A 22,249-nucleotide genomic window follows, 5' to 3' on the forward strand; every position below is an offset into this window, starting at 1 on the left:
AAAGGCCTATTTCAAATCTCAGTAATATCAAGTCAGACTTAAGAATTGTCCTCATTTTTGAGAATCTAACCTCCAGTTCAAATTGCAATCAATTTTATCTCAATTTTTCTTTCACCCCACTCTCTACTCCATTGTCAAATCCTGTTGGTACTTCTTGTAAGCTCTATATGGGCAAAGTGTGAGCATCATGTTTGATCCATAGTCAGAGTTCAACAAATATGCACAAAATTAAATAAGTGAAATAAAGATTTCTTACATCCATCCATTGCTTATTCTTGACACCAAAGCTTCAATTATTCCTACTGGATACCCATCAAAGTCTCTTTGCTATTTTTTTTTTTTTTGGTAAATTTCCTAGCCTCTTTGCTGATTTCTCAACCTTTATTCTCTCCCAATTAATTTATTTTTCATCTTACTTTCAGCCTTCACCATTTTATTCCCCTCCACAAAAACACATCTCTGTTTTAATTTCTTAATCTCACTCCACTCTAATTATCCAACCTTTTTCTTTTCTGTTCCCTATTCCTTTCCATTCATACCATCTTTGTACTTCTATATCCTTCCACTCACTCATTCCTTAGTGCCTTGAAGTAGTTGAACAGAGGCCATGGGATCAGACAACAGTAAATGGTTCAGATTTCAGTTCTGCTACTTAATTGCTCAAAGCCTCAATTATTTCATCTATAAAATGTATCACATAGATTTGCATTTCCTTGATTTTTAAGAATGTGAATATTTTTTAATACATGTGTTGGCTGTTTGTACTTCTTTTGAGAAATGACTGTTGAGATCATTTGCTCATTTGTTGATTGAAAAAATGTTCAACATCCTTAGCAATCAGGAAAATGCAAATCAAAACTACACTGAGGTTTCATCTCCAGTAAAAACAGAAATCATCAAGAATGCAAATAATAATAATTGCTGGCAAGGATACATTGTTGGTGGGACTGCAAATTAGCACAACCATTTTGGAAAGCAGTATGGAGATTCCTCAAAAAACTAGGAATGAAACTATTTCACTCCTTGGTATTTATTCAAAAGATCTAAAAGCAGCATATTATAGTGATACATATATTGTGTATCAATATTTATAGCAGCACAAGTCACAATAACCAAGTTATGTAAATAGCCTAGGTGTCTGTCAAAAGATGAATGGATAAAGAAAATGTGGTATAGATACACAATGGAGTTTTACTCAACCATCAAGAACAATGATATTGGGCTGGGGTTGTGGCTCAGCAGTAGAGCACTCGCTGCACATGCAGGACCCTGGGTTCGATCCTCAGCACCACATAAAAATAAATAAGTTAAATAAAGGTATTGCGTCCAACTACAACTAAAAAATAAATATTTTTTTAAAAAAGAACAATGAAATTATGTCATTTGCTGCTAAATGGATGGAACTGGAGAACATCATGCTATGTGAAATAAGACCGACTAAGAAAATTAAAGGTTTAATATTTTCTCTCATATGTAGAAGCTAAAGAGAGAGAAAGAAAGAAAAGAATTTTTAAAAAAAGATCTCACAAAATATCAGAGAGACCAATAGAGTAGAGGAAGGGGATTGAGGGGGAAGAAGAAGAGGAGGGTTAAAGGATATACTGCGGAATGAAATCTACCTATTTATGCTGCGTCCGTGTACAAATATACCACAATGAGTCTCACTTGTATACATAATTACTAATTAAAATAATAACAATAGAGGCCGGGCATGGTGGCATACACCTGTAATCACAGTGTCTCAAGAGGCTGAGACAGGAGGATCGTGAGTTCAAACCAGCCTCAGCAACTTAAAGAGGCTCTAAGCAATTCAGTGAGACCCTATCTCTAAATAAAATACAATAAAGTACTGAGGATGTGGCTCAGTGGTTAAGCATCCCTGAGTTCAATTCCCAATATAATAATAATAATAATAATAATAATAATAATAATAGAGAGAATAGTAGAGCAAAGAGATAGGGAAGGGAAAAGGAGGGAAAGAGAAGGAATTGAGAAATGTAATTGATCTAATTATGTCATGTGCACATACAAATATACCATAATGAGTCCAACTACTATGTTTAATTATAAAAAAGATACAAGTAGAAAATAGGATAATATATAAAACTCCTAGTACTAAGTCTTGTATGTAGTACTAGGATAATCCTTCACAGTCTCTGTCAATACTCACAGTCTTGATTCCTGTTGCTAAATAAGTCTTGATATCAGATGGACTGATTCCTCCCAATGTGTTTTTCTTAAATAGTTTTAGCTATTTTAGGTCTCTCTCATATAAATTTCAGAATATACTCCTTCTTGACTGAAAATGATATACTTGTGATTTCCTTAAAGGAGCCAACCCCCTTCCCCCACCTCCTATCCCACATGGTTTGGAGGGACATAGCCCTACCTTCTGTCTTCAGCGCAAGGGCTATTTCATGATTGGATTAAGCCAATTAGCTTACCCCATCTCCTTTATTTCAGGGATTGATTTAGGGAAGAACACCTGGCTTGGTTCCTACCAAGAAAAAATTTAGTCCTTGGCTGGCTTATGTTTTGCCCAAATCAATGTGGTTTTAGTTTTCTCTCATTTGCAACCTTATGAGTCTTAATTCTTGAGAAAGAGAAAAGCAGCCAGGAGCTGACCTGGTACTCACAGGTAGGTCAAAGTATTCTATTAAACATAAATATTTTCACAAAATATTAACACCAGAGTCACTCTGTGCCTCTGAAAAAGCAAGACAGAAACAAGACAACACAGTGATCATTTCTGAACACAGAAAGCAGAATACTGACAAAACCACAAAAATAACCAAATATCCTCCCCACCCTTCCATTTTTGGGCTGATATAAGAAACAGCCTTGATTTTATTATTACAGTTTTACCCCGAATTTATTTTTTTACCCACTAGATAACATTCCTAAAGATACCCAATCACAGAATTACTCCTACTTCCTGATAGCACCCAATCTTAGCAAACTCTTGCTGCCTTAAGCCTCTCCCCAAATCACTTAACACAAGCCCAGAGTTCTTTAACAATTCCCTGTAAGGTCCTTACACTGGATGTCCCCATCTTCCTTGCCGTGTGCTGACTCAATATAGCATTCCACCAAACTCACCTTTAACTACAGGTGTTTCTGGCAGTGTTTGACTGATAGACATTGTGATGGTTCATTTGGGGTGTCAACTTAACAGTTGAGGGAAACCGGGGAGCTGGTAGAGCATTATTGCTGGTATGTCTATGAGAGTTTTCCCGAAGAGATTGGTATTTGAATGAGAGAACTGAGAGGGAAGCTCTGCCCCCCACACCATGTGGGTGGGCACCATCCAATTGGCTGGGGAGCAGATAAACAAAAAGGCATGGGAAAGTAGGATTAGCTATCTTGTTAGAGTTGGCACTTCTGCCTTTGGACGTCAGAACTCCAGTCTTCAGACTCTGGGACTTGCACCTGTGGCCCCAGTTTCTCAGGCCTGTGGTCTTAGACCTGTCACTAGCTTTCCTGGTTCTACAGCTTGCAGATGGTGTATCTGGGACTTCTCAGCCTCCTCTCTGTTATGGATTGGCTCTAGAGTATCCCCCCAAGGGCTCATGTGTTGAAGGGTACCCCCAATGCAGCAATTTTCAGAGGTGAGGCTTTTAGAAAATAATTGGATCATGAGGGTCTAAACCTCATGAGCGGGTTAATCCATGGACAGATTCATAATTTGAGTAAACTATTGGAAGGTAGTTGTGGGACCTAATTGAAAGGAGTGGGCCCTTGGGGGAGGGGTGCCCTTGGGGACAATATATCCATGTTCTCTCTCTCCCCACCCCTCTATTTATCTCTATTTTTATCATTAACACTACTCCTCACTCTTTGTATTTCCTGGCTGCCATGAGGTGAGCTAGTTTCCTCTGCCATGCCCTCTGCCATGATGTTCTGCCTCACCTCAGTCCCAAAGCAATTGAGCAAGCCAACATGGACTGAAACCTCTGAAATTGTGAGTCAAAATAAACCTTGCCTCCTTTAAGTTGATTTTCTCAGGTATTTTGTCACAGTGGCAAAAAGCTAACACTCCTATCTATCTATCTATCTATCTATCCATCCATCCATCCATCCATCATATGGTTCTGCCTCTCTGAAGAACTGGGACTAATACAGGCATCAACATTCTACTGAATGTGATTATGAATTCAGGTTCCAGGACTAAACTGCCTGGTTTTGTTTTCTGGCTTCTCCACTTCTTGGTAAGTTCTTTAAAGTCTCTGCGCCATAGTTTCTTTCTTTCTTTTTTTTTTTTTATCAATTGTTATAACAAAAGTGCCACCCTAGATGGGTGTGTGATGATGCACACTTGGAATCCCAGCAACTCGGGAGACTGAGGCAGGTGACTTGTAAGTTCAAGGTCAGCCTCAGCAATTTAGCAAGACTCTCAGCAACTTAGTGAGACCCTGTCTCAAAAAGAAACAAACAACAAAAACTGGGAATGTAGCTCAGTGGCAAAGTGTCCCTGAGATCAATCCCCAGGGCAAAAAAGAAAAAAAAAAAAGTACCAATCAAATAAGTTATCAGTGGGAAAGCTTCATGCTATAGTTTGGATACATGTCTTTGGAAGACCCGTGTGTTAATGGCTTGCTCCTCAGTTTGGCACTATTGGGAACTGGTAGGGCCTTGTGGAAGGAAGTTAAGTCACTGGGAGCATGTGCTTCAAGGGGCTATTAGGACCCTGGCCCCTTCTTGTCTTTCCCTTTGCTTCCCAAATGCCATGAGATGATCAGGCCTCCTTTGCCCCATGCTCCTGCCATGATATTCTGCTCCAACACAGGCCCAAAGCAACAGGTGCAAGTAACCATGGACTAAAACCTCTGAAGCTGTGATCCAAAATAAATTTTTCCTCCTTTTAAATCATCTCAGGTATTTTGTAACAGTAATGAAAAGTTGATTAACACATTTCAATTAAATATAAGTTCTGACAAGAGGTGCTGGTATATATGAAGTCCTTTCCTGTGTCCTAATATCCAGGGGCTTTAGGAGTATATAAAGTCTTATAAAATTGTATGCAAAATATTGTATAAGTTGGGTATGTACATTTTTCTGGTGAGATCAGAGCCTGTCCCTGGGCAGGCTGAACAGAGAGTGAGGTGAAAAGGCCGAAGCTTTATTCTCAGGGGAAGCCACTGGATGGGGGAAGTGGGAGAGTTGTGAGCTGTGATCAAACAGCCTTTTAAGTTCTTCAGGCTGCTGGGAAGACAGGAGGGCTGGAGGAGGCTGTTGGACTCCTGCAGACAGGAAATAGCAGTGGCTTGAGCAGGTAGGGCCTCAGGACAGGGATAAGGGTGCTTGGAAGGCAGGGCTGGCAGGACGTCCTAATGAGCTGGGTTTGGGGAGAGATTGAGGAGCCTACACCTGCTCTGATAGTTGTTTTCTGGCTTCTCCGCTTCTTGATAAGTTCTTTCAGTACTATTTTCCTACTTTCCCCCAAGAACTAGTCACCTCTGCTCCAGTGGTTCCCCAAAATGACCCCAAACTAAGCCTGTACCAGATGCAGGTTTCACTGTCAAAAAGCAAAAACCTGCCCCACAGGGTATGTTTTAACAATAGCGAGACTTAACAGAAAGGAACCAGGACTGAGAGTAGAACCAGAGAGAAAGGGCATCCAAACTAAAAAAATCCATTCCTTCAAAAATTTGACTTTATCTTATTAGGCTTATTATAAAATAAGGAGAATTCCAGGGTTTTCTTTTTAATAGGTTTTAAAATGTAGTGTAGCTGAGTGATAGAGCACATACCTGTAATCTACATTTATTTATCACATCATTTTAGAAGAAAAAAACCTCTAATTCTGGAAGTATTTCAGTTGACTTTCTCTGAACTACTTGTTTACTTTAGTAAGGCTAAGGCTACAGTTCCTGCCAGCCTTGCCTACTATTTTAGCAAGTGGGAGGCCTGGGTTTGATCCCAGCACAACAAAAACAAAAACAAACAATAACAACAACACCAAAAACCTTTAGCAAAACATTTACAATCTAAAATCAATTTATTTTGAAACTCTCCCCCTCAAGGGCATCAATATACTGTAAACTTGAGCCAAGTGTTGTGGTACATGCCTGTAATCCCAGCAGCTTGAGAGGCTGAGGCAGGGGGATCATGAATTCAAAGCCAGCCTCAGCCATATAGCAAGGCCCTGAGCAACTTAGTGAGACCCTGTCTCAAAGTCTAAAAATATATATATATATATATATATATATATATATATATATATACACACACACACACACACACACATACAGAGAGAGAGAGAGAGAGAGAAAGTAAACTTGAACACTCTTCTGGAGACTAATGGGTAGAAATGGAGGTAAGTGAATATATCAACATCCTGGAGGACAATTTGACGTCTATTAAAAACCATGAGTGTAAAGACCTACAGGTTAGGATAGAAACTGAAGCACTATGAGGAGTCATAAAAACTTGAAATTCCTAAGTATCCAGCACTAGGTGGCTAGGCAAATAAAATAAGGCAATGCACACAATGAAGTAACACATAACTATTAAAATTAGGAAATTTATGTCCACTAACATGGCATTATCTCCAAGACTTATTTGCTTGGAGATACTCATACATGCATAAAGACACCTCCAGATGAATGCTGATAAGTCTTTGCCTCTGAGAAAAAGAACAGGTCATTGAAGATCAGGAAAGAAATGTACACTTTGCACTCTTTGCACATATAAACTGACTTAAAAAAAACCTATATGCATTATTTGTGAACTAAAAATCCAATAAATTAAATATTATATACAATTTTTGAAATAGAAATTACTTATAGAAAGTGCGATAATCTTAAGTGTCAAGGACAAGAAATATTTATAAAGTTATATACCCATCAATGAGCACTCATCCCCAGGAAAAAAAACATTAGTAGTATATGTTTGAAAGAAAATATCACACATTTTATCATTGTATATACTTCAGTTTGTTTATCTTAACAAATAAAACAACCATACTATTATAATCATCCCAATAAAATGAACAATGATCAACCAATAACCAAAATTTTAAATAACACTTAATTTTAATAATTAAATTATGGCATTTTAAAATTTTGATAATTGAATAAATTATTATTTGTTTAATTATTCTAAGTATTAAAGTTTAAAATAATACTTTTAATACCCTGTTTGTGTTCAGTTATGTTAGTTTACCTCAAAAACTTGTTTATATTTGGATTTTGTTGCTTTTTTTTTCCTTCAGAAAGGAGACTGAAGAGTGCACCCAGGGCCTCTCACATGCAGGTATGTGCTCTATCACTCAGCTACACTGCCATTTGAATCTTTTTCTAAAACAACTCACATATTATAAACAGTGACTTTTTTTCTTAAATGTCTTATTCTATAACTGTTTCCATCTGCTTCTGTGTTATTTCTTTGTTGTTGAAAACACTGGTCATTTATATTAAAAAAATTCTCTCATTTTGGATGTAATAAATTGGATTTTCCTGATGTCATTTCCATTTTTTAAAAAGTAACTAGACTTTTTTTTTTTTTTAGTTGTAGTTGGACACAATATCTTTATTTTAGTTTTATGAGGTGCTGAGGATTGAACCCAGGGCCTCGCCCATGGTAGGTGAGTGCTCTACTGCTGAGCCACAATCCCAGCCCATAATTTCCATTTTTAACCAAAACATTTTTTGCAAACCAGTAATTAGATGGAGAAACTCAATATGCTTTCTTTTGGGGAGTTGGAGTTGGGTACAGGGGATTGCACTCAGGGGCACTCAATTACTGAACCACATCCCTAACCCTATTTTGTATTTTAATTAGAGACAGGGTCTCATTGAGCTGCTTAGCACCTTGCTTTTGCAGAAGCTGGCTTTGAACTCAAATCCTCCTGCCTCAGCCTCTTGAGCCACTGGGATTACAAGCGTGAGCCCACCACACCCAGCTACAATATGCTTTCTTGAGTTGGAAAGTACACATGCCCTATGATCTGGTACATTTGAGAAATGCATGTACATTTTTGAGAATCATTACATTTTGGAATTCAGTACATTTTGAGGAAACAATGAATGGAAATCCATAAATAAAGACCTGAAAAGGGGAAATGTTTAATTTTGCTTAGGCATATATTTCCCATATGATCTGTTTTTGCTGTATTACTATCCATTCACATGAAACTAGAGTCCTATTTCATGCCCTCTGATAAACTGGAATAGAAGATTTCAGAATCCTATGATTTAACATGACATGAGACACAACATGGATGTTCATAAAAATGTACTGATTGATTAGCCCAGTAGACACATATTGTATATTTTCTATTTATAGTGTACTTTACATGAAAGCACTATTCCTGTTCTTAAGAAATAAGGTTAAGTTGACAAATCAGCATGTATCCAGACAGTAAATTCACATGCTTGTTCATTTAAAGTGAAGGGCAGTAAAAAGTCAAATATATATATATATATATTTGCAGAGTGATGGAGCTGAGTGGCCTAGATGGGTTCATCAGGAAAGTTCCAGTGGAGAGGTTAGCTTTGAAAGTTGGCAACAAGAATTCACAGCAAGTGAGAACTGAAAAATTACCAGAAATCAGCTGGTCCAATTTCTTTAATTTACAGAGGACATGAAAGCTTAAAGACAGAAAAGACTAAACCAGATGTTCCTGCAGCCAAGCTTAGTGCATCCTTGGGTAGGTCCGTTGATTCTGTCTTTGTAATTTTTTATTTTGCTTTATTTTCTCTCCCCTGAGGATGCTTTGGGGATTTTTCTCTTTGACCTCTGGAGTACTAAAATTTCTTCAGGAAGTTTTTGGTTGTGAACATCCCTTCATGCTTTCTGGCCTACAGCCAGTTGAGGGAAACTTTGATTCTATTACTTGCACATCTGTTTATGGGTCATTTGTTTTAATTTTTTTATCTGAGTCATTTTCTTTGGTGCCTTCAGTTTTATTCATTTGGGGCCATCCTTGTTCCCCTTCCTACATTTATGAATGGAAGGTAATGTTATTAATTACCTGACTTGGAATTCTTGTGTAGCCATTGAATTTGTTTACCTAGAAATGCCCATAAAGATAAATCTGGCCCATAAAATATGAGGTATTCTTTTTTTTAATATTTTTTAGTTGTTGATGGACCTTTAATTTATTTATTTGTATGTGGTGCTGAGGATTGAACCCACATGATAGGCAAGTGCTTTGTCACTGAGCCACAACCCCACCCCCCCACACCCCATTGCCTCATTCCTTACAATCATGATCCAGCTCATGTAAATAGATGAGCACATGACAAATCACGACACCTTCGTTCTATGGAATACTGGAATATGCAGGCCTTTTCTGTTAAAAGAATGAAGTGAATATACTTATTGATAAACAAGCTTTAAGAAACATTTGGTAAAGCACAGAAAAACAATGTACTGCTGTTGGGAGCTGCCACATAGGAAATGAGCACCCCTTAGCCTTGAGTGATGAGAATGTGGAGATGTGGCAAGCCAGCCATGGGCTGTGTGTGTGTGAACTATGGGCATCGAGCACACAAAGTGGACTGAACCGATTTTGTCCCTCTGTTCTCTGGTATGAGGTATTCTTAAGTCTAGTGAAGGAAGAAACAAGTAAACCAAAACTTCTGACAAAGTGTCAGAGTGTTTACAGTGCAGTTTAACAACTGATTAACAAGCTTTGCATGGATTTGGAAAGTGGGGATGTTTGGTGGGAATTCCAAGGCATGTCCCTCCCCAGACCTCAAGAGGCTGCCTCTGGCTCCACTAGGGTTGGGCTGGAAATGTAGGGACCTGGCAGAGAACAGAAGGAGAGAAATGATCTGATTTAATAGCTACGGTTTGGTGATATGGCTCTCTGGGCATGAAGAAAATCAACAGCTTCTTCTTTCTCTTGAAGATTTTATCTATGAATTTCTCAAAAGTATTCTCAAAAACAGCACTCTACAGGGACACAGCCACATCAATGTTTATAGCAGCACAATTCACAATAGCTAAACTGTGGAGCCAACCTAAATGCCCTTCAGTGGATGAATGGATAAAAAAAATGTGGCATTTATACACAATGGAATTTTACTCAGCACTAAAAAAGAACAAGATCATGGCATTTGCAGGTAAATGGATGGCTTTAGAGAAGATTATGGTAAGTGAAGTTAGCCAATCTCAAAAAAACAAATACCGAATGTTCTCTCTGATATAAGCGGGGGTGACTCAAATTGGGGTAGGGAGGGAGAGCATGGGGGGAAGATTACCTCTAGATAGGGAATAGGGGTGGGAGGGAAAGGGAGGGGGAAAGGGAATAGCAAGGATGGTGGAAGGTGATGGTCATTATTATACAAAAATACATGTATGAAGATGTGAATTTGGTGTCAACATACCTTGTATACAAACAGAGATATGATCAATTATGGTATAAAGGTGTATTAAGAATTGTAATGCAAAAAAAAAGAGAGTACATGTATAATGGCATAATTTGGCACAAACATACTTTATATACAGAGTTCCGAAAAATTGTGCTGTAAATGAATAATAATGAATGTAATGCATTTCACTATTGTCATGTATGTAAAAAATAAAAATAAATAAATAAATAAGTATTCTCATTGAGAATTTTTCACTGCCACATCTGCGACATGGGCAATCCTTTTCTTCAGTTTTTCACTTTCTACCTGTGCCCCAAGCGTGTGATGGTCTATTCACCACTGGGCTCCATCTCTTTCAGGAAGCCCTCTCAGGTGGGCAGAAACTTGACCCAGCTCTGGTCCATCCCCATGGACTATATCTGGTCATGGGGCAATACTCATGCATCTTTTTTTTTAAATATTTTTTTAGTTGTTGATAGACCTTTATTTTATTTATTTATATGCGGTGCTGAGATTCGAACCCAGTGCCTCACACATGCCAGGCAAGTGTGCTACCACTGAGCCACAGCCATAGCGCCACTTGTGCATCTTTGTATCCTGGAAATTGATTCCTCAAAGGTAAGTAAGACACCTGGGAGCCTCCAACTTTTCAGGTCCTGGACATTTAAGGAACCAAATCTTAGGAAGCTGAAGCCTGAGCACCTTCCCTGCAAGTTCTGCATAGATTTAGAAAGTGGGAATATTTGGCTCCTTTCATTTTGTTCTCAATCTTGGGGGCCTCAGCTGAAATAGGAAGAAAAAATACTCACTCTAAAGGCCCGTTTCATGTCTAAATGAAAAGTACAAGAGGACTCAATAAGGAATCTTCCTTGCTGTGGGCCACCTCCCATGCCTGATTTTATTACAACATTGGGTCAGACAAACTTCTATAAGCCAGTGTGTGGGTATCAGGCAGCAAAAAACTGTAAGTAAAAAGATTGGTCCTCCTAAAAATCTGAGTAGTCCTTAGGTTTGATTCTCCTAAGGAGTCAGTTGAGTGCACACCACTGAAAAAAAAAGGATTGCCTGGTAGATGGTTTAGAAACACTTTTTAGCTAAGGTGTTTATAGAGCATGAGCATCAAAGTTGGACTGATCTGGATTTTAATTTTGGATTTAATTCCAGTTTGGAAATTATTAGCTGTGTAACTACAAGTTGACTGTTTAGCTCTCTAAGTCCTTGGTCTTCTGACTTATAAAAGAGGAATACTAGCTAACTTGAAGGGTAGCTAGCTATAGAGATTAAATGAAATTTAGTATTAAGGCTTCAAAAACAGAAGGTTCTCAGTGAGCCTCCTCAGCCTGACATCCCTTTCCCATTCTCTACTCCATTAACTCCTGCTCTTTGTTTGTTTGTTTGTTTTTTGGGAGGGGGGTTACAGGGGTGCTTAACCACTGAGCCATATCCCAAGTCCTTTTTATTTTTTTATTTTGAGACAGGGTCTCAATAAGTTGCTTAAGGCCTTGCTAAATTGCTGAGCTGGCTTCTAATTTGCAGTCCTTGTGCCTCAGCCTCTTCAGTCTCCAGGATTACAGGTGTAATCCCACTCTTCCTTAGAGAGCTCAAATTCTGTCACCTCTTCTAGAAGGGCTCTTGAGATTCTCCTATTGATGCATTATGTGTAAGAGCTTCTGAAGTATCTTGTGCAGTCTCTGCCACAGCATGAACCACACTAACCTTATGTTGTCTGCCCCCATCTTCAATTCTCCCATTAGAACTGAGGGCTCCTTAAGCACAGAAAGCATGATCAGCTCAACCCTCAGCTCCACAGACAGGGGAACACAGATTTGTAACATGTCCAGGGCCTGTAATTCCCACCATCCCACTTCAAAGAAATAGGAAAAAAGGAGTTGTTATTAATGTTTCTCTTTTTTGGGGAAAAACCTACCAGTTTCATCTTAACTGAGAAAGCAGGTCTCCAATCCCAGTCTGGTTCATTGAATCATAGAATTTTAGGGCAGGAAAAAGTTCAGAGTGCCTTATACTGGGGATAGTGTGTTTCAGGAAGCATATGTGTCTTAAAAATACACACTTAAGGGCTGGGATTGTGGCACAGTGGTAGAGCACTTTCCTAGCACGGGTGAAGCACTGGGTTCCATCCTCAGCACCATATAAAAATAAATAAAATAAAGGTATTGTGTCCATCCACAACTAAAACTTTAAAAAAAATACACATTTAACATTATGAGTTTATATTCAGAAAGTTTTTTTTTTTCTTTTTCTTTTAAAGACCTTTACTTTCTTCTGTTTGGGGACAGAAAGCCCCAGGAACCTTGGTGAATGGGGATATTTACATATCAATCCTACTATGGATGGCAATCAGAACTGGGAACATGGAAACATGAGGCACTGAGAAACAGATCTATTTCCAGTCACCTCACATGAGCCAAGTGAGGGTGAAGAGGTGTGTCCCAGGTCACACTGCTGGGAAGCAAGGAGGGCAGGATGTGTGACTACCAGACAGTGCTCCTCCACTGCACCATGACCTGGTCATGGCCTGAATGTGGGAGGAGCCCTGGGGGAGGAGCCCACCATGAGCCTGGGCAGGCCTGTGAGTCTGAAACTCAGATTCTTCATCTGCACAGTGGGAAAGATAATATTCTGCCACACAGGCATGGGGGATCAAAAGAGAAGAGAAAGCTTTTTTTTTCAGGTTTTTTTTTTCTATTTGTTCTTTTTAGCTATACATGACAGTAGAGTACATTTGACATACATACCTGAAGTGTAACTTATTCTAATTAGGATCCCATTCTTACAGTTGTACATGATATGGAGTTTCACTGGCTGTGTATTCGTATATGAATACAGGAAACTTATGTCTGATTCATTCACTGTCTTTCTTATTCCCAACTCCTCCCTTCCCTTCATTCCCCATTGTCTAATCCAATGGACTTCTATTCTTCCCCTCCCTACTCTCCCTTGTTATGGGAGATATGCATCTACATATCAGAGAGAACATCCGGCCTTTGGTTTTTTGGGACTGGCATATTTCACTTAGCATGCTAGTCTCCAGATCCATCTATTTACTGGCAAAATGCTATAATTTCATTCTTCTTTTTAAAATTTTTTATGTGTTCTAAATACATGACAATAGAATGCATTTTGACACATCATACATAAATGGAGTGTAACTTCTCATGCTTCTGGTTGTACATCTTGTAGAATCACATTGGTCATGTAATCATATAAGTACATAGGGTAATAACGTCCAATTTATTCTACTTTCCTTCCTACCCCCCATAACCTCCAACTCCCTTCACTCCCCTCTGCCTAATCCAAAGTACCTCTATCTCCCCCTAGCATTCTACACCCTTATTGTGAACTTATTGTCCGCATATCAGAGAAAACATTTGGCCTTTGGTTTTGGGGGACTGGCTTATTTTGTTCAGCATGATGTTCTCCAGCTCCATTCATTTACCTGAAAATGCCATAATTTCATTTCCCTTTAAGGCTGAATAATATTTCATTGTGTGTGTGTGTATAATACAGTTTCTTAATCCATTCATCTGTTGAAGGGCACATAGGCTGGTTTCATAGCTTAGCTATTGTGAATTGAGATGCTATAAACCTTGATGTGGCCCTGTCACTGTAATATGCTGATTTTTAGTCCTTTAGGTATATACCAAGAAGTGGGATTACTGGAAAAATGGTGGTTCCATTCCAAGTTTTCTGAAGAATCTCCATACTGCTTTCCCGAGTGGTTGCACCAATTTGTAGTCCCACCAGCGATGTAAGAATGTATCTTTTACCCACATTCTCACCAACATTTCTTGTTACTTGTATGCTTGATAACTGCTATTCTGACTGGAACAAAATGGAATCTCAGTGTTGTTTTACTTTGCATTTCTCTAATTGCTAGAAAAGTTGAACATTTTTTCATATTTTTGTTGGCCATTCATATTTCGAGAAGAGAAATCCTTTACCAATAGCAACACTTCATTTAAAATGGTCCTTCTGGCATTTAAATCATCCAGCTTATACAAGAGCAGCATGCTGAAGCTCTAAATTTAGATTTTTCTGGTAACCTCAGCAATAACCACAAGCAAGAATTTCCAGGCAAGAAGGAGGAAAATCGATGTCCATCAAAGCTTTCTGAGTATTTTCTTTCTTTTTTTTTTTTGGTACCAGCATTGAACCCAGGGATGCTTAACCACTGAGTCATATCCCAGATCTTTTTGTATTTTATTTAGAGACAGAGTTGCTCAGGAGGGCCTCACTAAATTGCTGAGACTGGCTTTGAACTCGTGATCCTCCTGCCTCAGCCTCCCAAGCTGTTGGGATTACAGGCATGTGACATCACGTCCAGCTTCTGAGTACTTTTAATCACAGGTAATGGTATAAGTGGGTAGTCATATGAGGAAAAGGTGAAACTGGATCCATTTCTCAAATTGTAAACTAAGATAAATTCCAAATGGAACAGAGATCTGCATTTTAAAAAATAAAAATATATAGACACTAAAAGAAAACATCAATTAATTCTTCTAAAACTGGAAATGGGGAAAACTTTGCTAATTGTGGTCCAAATTCTTGAAGCAATAAGAAAAATATTAATAAATTTAATTGTGTGAAAATAAAAATAATGCTCATAGAAGCACTATAAGTAGTGGGGAAAGCAACAAACTGAAAAAAAATATTTTTTTGCAACTTACATGTCACAGACTGGGAGCTACTAGCCTTAATATAAAGGAAGCTTCTAAAAATGATTTTTAAAAAGACTAAGAATCCCACAAAGATGTGAGAGTCTTACATTAGCGATGCAGGTAGGCAGCTCACAGAAAAAGAAATGCAAATGATTCTTAGCTTATTGACACTTAATTCACTCATAAGCAAAATGCAAAGTCAAAGTGCCCTGAAAAACATGTCTCACTTATCAGATAGATTAAAAATCTCAAATTGGACAGTATAATCTGTTGGTGAGTCTGTGGACATTATTAAACATTGCTTATGGGAAGGCTAGACATTATTATTAAACATTGCTTATGGGAAGGAGGGAGAGATGATACAACCTCCATGGGGAGAAGTTTAGCGATATCTAGTGAAATTTCTTATTCATATATCTTTAGATCCCTAAGTCTCACTTTTAGGAATTCACTCTAAAAATACAATGGCAAAAACATAAAAAGACATGTACACAAGCCTTTTGATTGCAGTACTATTTATATGTAGTAGAAAAAGTCTGGAATCAACTCAAAAGCTCATCAAGTAGGGCACTACCTGAATAAAAAGTGCACATCCTCAGGGGAGCAATGAACTCCAGAATATCATTAAGTTGCTAGAGTTTGAATCTTAAACGCCATCCAAAGGCTCAAATGTTTCACATGGTGTCCCCAGGGAAGCACTGTTGGGAGGTGGTGGAACCTTTAAGAGGTGGATCCTAGAGGAAGGTGTTTAGGTGATTGGAGGCATGCTCTTAGAGGGGTTTGGAGACCCCACCCCCAACTCCCTCCTTGCTCTCTTTTGCTTCCTGGATGATGAGATGAGTGGTTTTGCTACACCACATGCTCCTACCATCATGTGCTGTCTCTCTGCAGGTCCAAAGCAGCACGGTCAATTGATTGTGGGCTGGAACCTCCAAAACTATGAACCAAAATAAACCTTTTCCCTTTAATCATCTCAGGTCTTTTGCTATAGTAACAGAAAACTGATTAACACATAGATGAAAAAAATAGTGTAGAGAAAAGTGAATACAGTAAACTATTATTTAACTAATGATGAACATATTTTTTAAAATGAATGGATAACTGGGCACAGTGGCACACACCTATAATCCTTGCTACTTGGTAGGCTGAGGCAAGAGAATCTCAATTTCAAGACCAGTGTGAGCAACTTTGCAAAACTCCATCTCAAAATTTAAAAAAATATTTTAAAAAGTTGGGGAGCACCTTTGGGTTCAATACCCAGTACCCCACACATTAATAATAACAACTAATTAATTAAAAAAAAATAAACCATAATTCTTTTTTAAATGATTACTTGCAGGGGAGAGATGAAACAGTATGGAGAAGACTAATACAAAAGCTAGACTTGTCTAACTATACTTTCTTTTGTAGATTGGATTTAGGAATCTTGTGAATATTTTACAGAATTATCAAACACAAAACAGGTTAAAGTGAATTTTTTTACTTATACTTTATTCATTAATTTGACTCATAGATAAAATAACAGTTATATTAGAGAAAACAATTTCACCTTTAAAACAGTTGTTCTCATTGAGAGATTGTGAAATTGAAGACTTGTGCCTTTAAAAGGCAACACAAATCTACAAATTGAGCTGAAAGTCTGGTGATGGGGACTAGGCATTAGCTAGATTTCGGCTGGCAACAACAGGTCTTTACTTGTATTTTGGATTCTGTGCGTGGAACTGGGAGTACAAATGCCTATAACTGACAGCTTCTTGTAAAAATGGATGGCTCCAGATCTGAGTCCCGACATTTGGAAGAGGCTGGAACATCTTATTATATCAGAAACCAGGGAAGCAATAAAATAAAAATGAGGATAAGTCAAAAGGATGCAAGAGCTGGGTGCGGTGGCACTTGTCTATAATCCCAGCAACTTGGGAGGCTGAAGCAAGCAGATCCAAAGTTTGAGGTCAGCCTCAACAAATTTGTGAGACCCTCAGCAATTTAGTGAGACCCCCATCTTAAAATTAAAAAAAAATAATAATAAAAAGGACTAGGGATGTAGCTCAGTGGGGAAGCATCCCTGGACTCAATTCCTACTACCAGAAAAAAACAAAATCAAAAAACAGGAGATATAAGAGCTAACCTTAAGAGGCTCCTTTTGGCCAAAGAAGGGACAATTTGTGTAATAAGAATAACCCTATAGATTAGAACTCATCAAATATTTTTACAACATGGGTTCAATGATACAAAAACAACAACAACAACAAAAATAGAAAAAATTAACAAAACTTTATGATCATCTTTAGAGTATATCTGCTTGGAATTAACTTGACTTGAAAAATTAGTACAGAAAGAAAAAGAACAAAGCATCTATCTTATCTCTGTTACATGAACTATGCCTCAGGGTTGATAAGGGCAGTCTAGCTAATAAATCAAAAGGAATGACAGAATTAAAGGGTGTCACCACGTGGCACCCTAGGGAAATTATGGTCTAGGCAATAGTCTTTGATGGCTGCTAACATGATATAAGAGGAAAGAAGACATCACATATTATTAATAGATATGCACAATGACATCTCTAAGTATGTTAGCAAAAAAAATCAAATTTGAATCTGATGTTGGTAAAGCTACTAGAGCTAATTAGCAACTCACAGGACACACAGTGGACAGAGAACTATGTTAAATGATAACACTGGGACTGGGAGGTGGGGAATCATGACAATCCAGATGGTAGGAAATTCTACAGGACAAATGAGCCAGTTTGAACAACAAATAAATTGGGGTGGGGATAGAGAGAGGGGGAAGCTGAGCCTTTAAAGCTTTAAGAGATATCATTTAATTGCAACCAAGGACCTCATCACAACCCTAATTTGCACAAAGTTAAGCCATCAACAGATATTTAAGGGAATTTACATGCTGATTATGCATTAGATAACAGAAAAAATTATTGTTTAATGTGTTATTAGTATGATAATGGTATGTTAGTTATGTTTAAAGAATCCTTACATTTTAGACACTAAAATTTAAAGATATAAGCACAAGTTTATGGATGAAATTATATGATGCTAGGAATTTGCTTTAAATGAAATCTGGGGTGTAGGGAGTTACTGTGTTATGTATAATTGAAATGTTCCATGATATATTGTTAAAAAAGAAAACCAACAAAAAGTTAAAACTAAAACAAACAAACAAAAAATTTCCCAGTTGATGACAGATAGAGACCCAACAAGATAAAGAAAATCTGAGAATTTCAGTCCTTCAAAGTAAAGTTGGCTTCAGAACTGTGACGTTGCTTGCCCAGAATGCATAGTCTAAGGAAGAGGTTTCTCTGAATTCCCTTAATTTCTTGTCATGGACTAACAAAATACTGAGGTCATTCACTTATAATATAAGTTGATCTGGACAGTCTCTGCTCACATTAGTAGCTCCCAGGAAATGCTCAGGAAAATCACTGGAGCTCCAGCAGTAGCCTGCAAATATCCCCCTAATTGATACCTTCTCAGTGGTAGCCAGCCTCCAAGGGGGCCCCATGGTGAGTCCTTCTCCCCACATGCATACTCTTAATCAGCCCAAGGTTGGTGTTCCAAGGTTGGTCTGTGGGATCTGTAAAATAAAGCAAAAGGGATGGTATGTTGCACTTGAGATCTGGTTATAGACCCTGCAGCTTCCATTGTGGTCGTTTTCTCACTCTTGCTTTGGTCACTTGCTTTGAGGAAAACCAGCTGCCATGAACTGAGCAGCTCCATGCAGAGACCACATAGCAAGGAACTGAGAGTTCTCCAGCCAAAGGCCTTGTGAGTAGGCTTGGGAGTGGATATCCAACCCCAGTCAAGCCTAAAAGCAAGCTTTTCCTTAAAGGGCTAGAGTTCATAATGTAAGGGTCCGGCGAAGCATCGGAGAAAGAGACCACCAAGTGACCACTCATGCAATTGGCAGAAGGGGATTTATTGATCTAGCATGCTAGGGCTCCGTGCCCACTCAAGAAGGGAGAACAGCCCAGAGCCCCGAGCAGGGGCTGAGCACTGCTTAAGTGCACTTTTTTTTGGGGAGGGCGCGGATTTTACATACATCACAGTCTCCTTTAACAAATCATCATACACCGAGGGAAAATCAAGCAACAATTCCTAAACATGATTAGTTCATTCATTGGCGGGAACAGGTCAGGTGGGGGTGATAGGTCAGTTCTAAAGCGGGGTACACATTCAAACTGATTGGTTTAGGGCCTAAATGACTACGTGACAAGTTACACAGAGTCCCAGGTTATTAGACAACCAGGGAGTCAGTGGGAATATTTACTGGGCAGTTCCAGTATTGTCCTAACAGCTACAGGGATTTCAGGTTTTGCAGGTAGCATAGAAACCTAACAATACCTAATCCTTTACATTTTAACTCAGACCTTGCAGCTTAGAAACTTTACAATACCCAGTCTTTTACCCTTTAACTTTTACACTTTAACTTCAATTTCTTTTACCCTTACAATAAGTCAGGATTTGCAGGCCATATGGTCTCTCTTGCAACTACCCAACTCTGTCATTGAACACAGTATGAAAAGTAATGGGCATGGTTGCGTTCCAATAAAACTTTATAGAAACAGGCAACAGTTTGCAGGACAGCAGCCCAGGTCAACAACTTGACTGTGACTTCTTGGAGCCCTGAACCACAGATACCTAGCTCTTATTCTTTGAATAAGAACCATGTAGTTTAAGCTACATTTTAGTGTGATCAGTATCCAATACAACACGTAGTGTTTCCCAACACACTCCCTTTTACTTCTCTAATTTCACCTCTTTTTCTACTCTCCACCACTCATTTAGCTCAGATCAAGGAAGCCTCCTTGTAGTTCCTTACATAAACCAGGGCATTCTTGCCTCAGGTCCTTCATTCTTATTCATCTCTATGCTTGGAATGCTTCTACCCCAGAAGCATTGGATTCCGTATCCTTTGGGTCTATACTCAAAGGAGCCTTTCTCTGTAAAGCTATACTACCCCTATTTACTAATGCAACACACCTTTCCCACATTCCGTGTCTCCTTTTTTTTTTCTTCACAGCATGTATCACCATGTAACAAGCATTTTGCTTATTTTAAGTATGTGAATATCACGTTTTTGAAAGTTAATGGTGGGCAGGGGAATGAGAGCAACAGTTGGTCTTTGACAAACGATCTTCCTTTTTTAAAAAATTTTTTCAGTTGTTGATAGACCTTTATTTTATTTGTGGTGCTGAGACTTGAATCCAGTGCCTCACACGCTAGGCAAGTACACTACTGCTCAGCCTCAGCCCCAGCCCAGCCCTTCTCTACATTCTTCAAAGGCAGTTTTCATCCAATTCCAAACCTGACCTTTTATTTCACCTTTTGCAGAAGTCTATGAAGATCTTTTCACCCAGGTTCATCTGAGTTCTAGATCTATATATCCAACCTCCTGCTTGGTATCTTCTAGGTATCATAAAGGTACCTCTAACTCAACTTAGCCTAAATAGAACTGTTTTCCCCCTAAGCTTTCCTTTTCCCATTGTGACCAAACTCAGTAAATGGCACCATCTAATAGCATACCTATGAATGACTCTTGACACTTCTCCCTTCATCAATGCATGACCCATGAGATGATCTGAATCCTCCTCGATTCCCATGTTGAAACTCTCTAAGTGATGGGAACTGTGGGAGGTGTATTAGGTCATGAGCCCTCATGATTAAGATTACAAATACGCTTATAAAAGTTTTTGTTCAGTTCTGGGGATTGAACCCAGGGTCAGGCTACCACTGAGCTTCATCCCCAACATTTTTATTTTTTGACACAGGTCTCACTAAGTCGCTGAGGCTGGCCTGGAACTTGTGATCCTCCTACCTCAGCCTTCCGAGTCATTGGGATTATAGGTGTGCACCACCACACCCAGTAGTTTTAAATAAAAACTTATAAAAGCTGACTTGCTAGTCTTCATAACTGAGAAATAAACTGTCACCAGATGTTATTTTATTGCAGTGGCTAAAATAGTAGACTCCTTCACCAAATCCCACATATTGTATCCTCTGAAAATTTTTTATCCATCGACTTCTCTCCATTTCAACCATCTTCCACAGGATACTGCAAGCTTCCTTTCTCCCCTCATACAATCGAACCTTCAATACAGTGCTATGGTCCCTTTTCAAAAGCATCTCATGCTGGGGATTGAACCCAGGGCCTCACATGCACTAGGCAAGTGTTCTGCTGAGCTACACCCCATCCCTACCCTGTTTAAAATTCAGCACTTCCCCATTGCTCTCAAGATGGAAGACAGGACTTCAATACTGATCCATCAGCTACTTTCTGCCTTTCCAGATTCTACTCACATACATAGATCCCACACTTGGAGGCTCAAACACTTCCTCAGGCACTTGCCCTGAGCAAACTGCTTCTGTAACTTTTTTTGTAGAACAAATTCTCATGTTATTTCCCTCACCATAAATTATAATACTACATAACCACCTTATCCAGAGCTTGGCACAATAAACACAGTTGCAAGCAAGGAGTTGCTGCAATATTTTTAGGAAAGTGAATCAAAACTTCTTGAAGCCAGTCATTTCAAACACTCCACAACCTATAAACTGATCACAACCTGGGATCAAGATATATTTGGTAACACAATTTATTGGCACCAGGATCCCACCCAAGTATCAGGCACTATTACCTCAGGTTTAACATAAACAGGCACATTAAACCTCCTAAATTTTGCCAAATCATTCTGCTTCAATAGCTTCTAAAGGCAACTGGATTTTAAAGACCATTTCATTTTTAGAATGGGGGAGTGGCACAGTACTTTGAGAAGTATGCTAAGAAAGTAGCTTTAGGGGGTTGGGGGTTTAGATCTGAAGCACCTTGATATACAACTGCTAACAGGTTGAGTAAGAATGCTGTTCACCCATATAGCTTTTATGCTAATTAGCAAAGAGCATTCTCTGAAGCATCAGGCTTTAATAAATGATTCAATAAACACTGAGCACCAATCTGCAATAATTATTCTAGGCACTCAGGACAATATTTATAAACTGCACAAAGCAGCCAAGACTGTCAAGAGATCTCACTTTCCAATATACAAAACTATATGTAAAATAGGGCTTCTACATTATTTTCTGCACAACATCATTTTTACCAAAGACATCTATAAAAGCAATGAAATTCTGGAAATCCTGAAAGCACGCTACTAAATATGAGCTTTAAAAAATACTTATAGAAACTAAAGGAAAATCAAAATCATGTAAACAGCATACTCTTACAATAAAAGAATGAAACAGA

Source organism: Marmota monax, unplaced genomic scaffold (genome assembly GCF_021218885.2).
Source record: "Marmota monax isolate L192 unplaced genomic scaffold, Marmota_monax_Labrador192_F-V1.1 WCK01_AAM20220418_F8-fsc00110, whole genome shotgun sequence".
Classification (NCBI taxonomy): Eukaryota; Metazoa; Chordata; class Mammalia; order Rodentia; family Sciuridae; genus Marmota; species Marmota monax.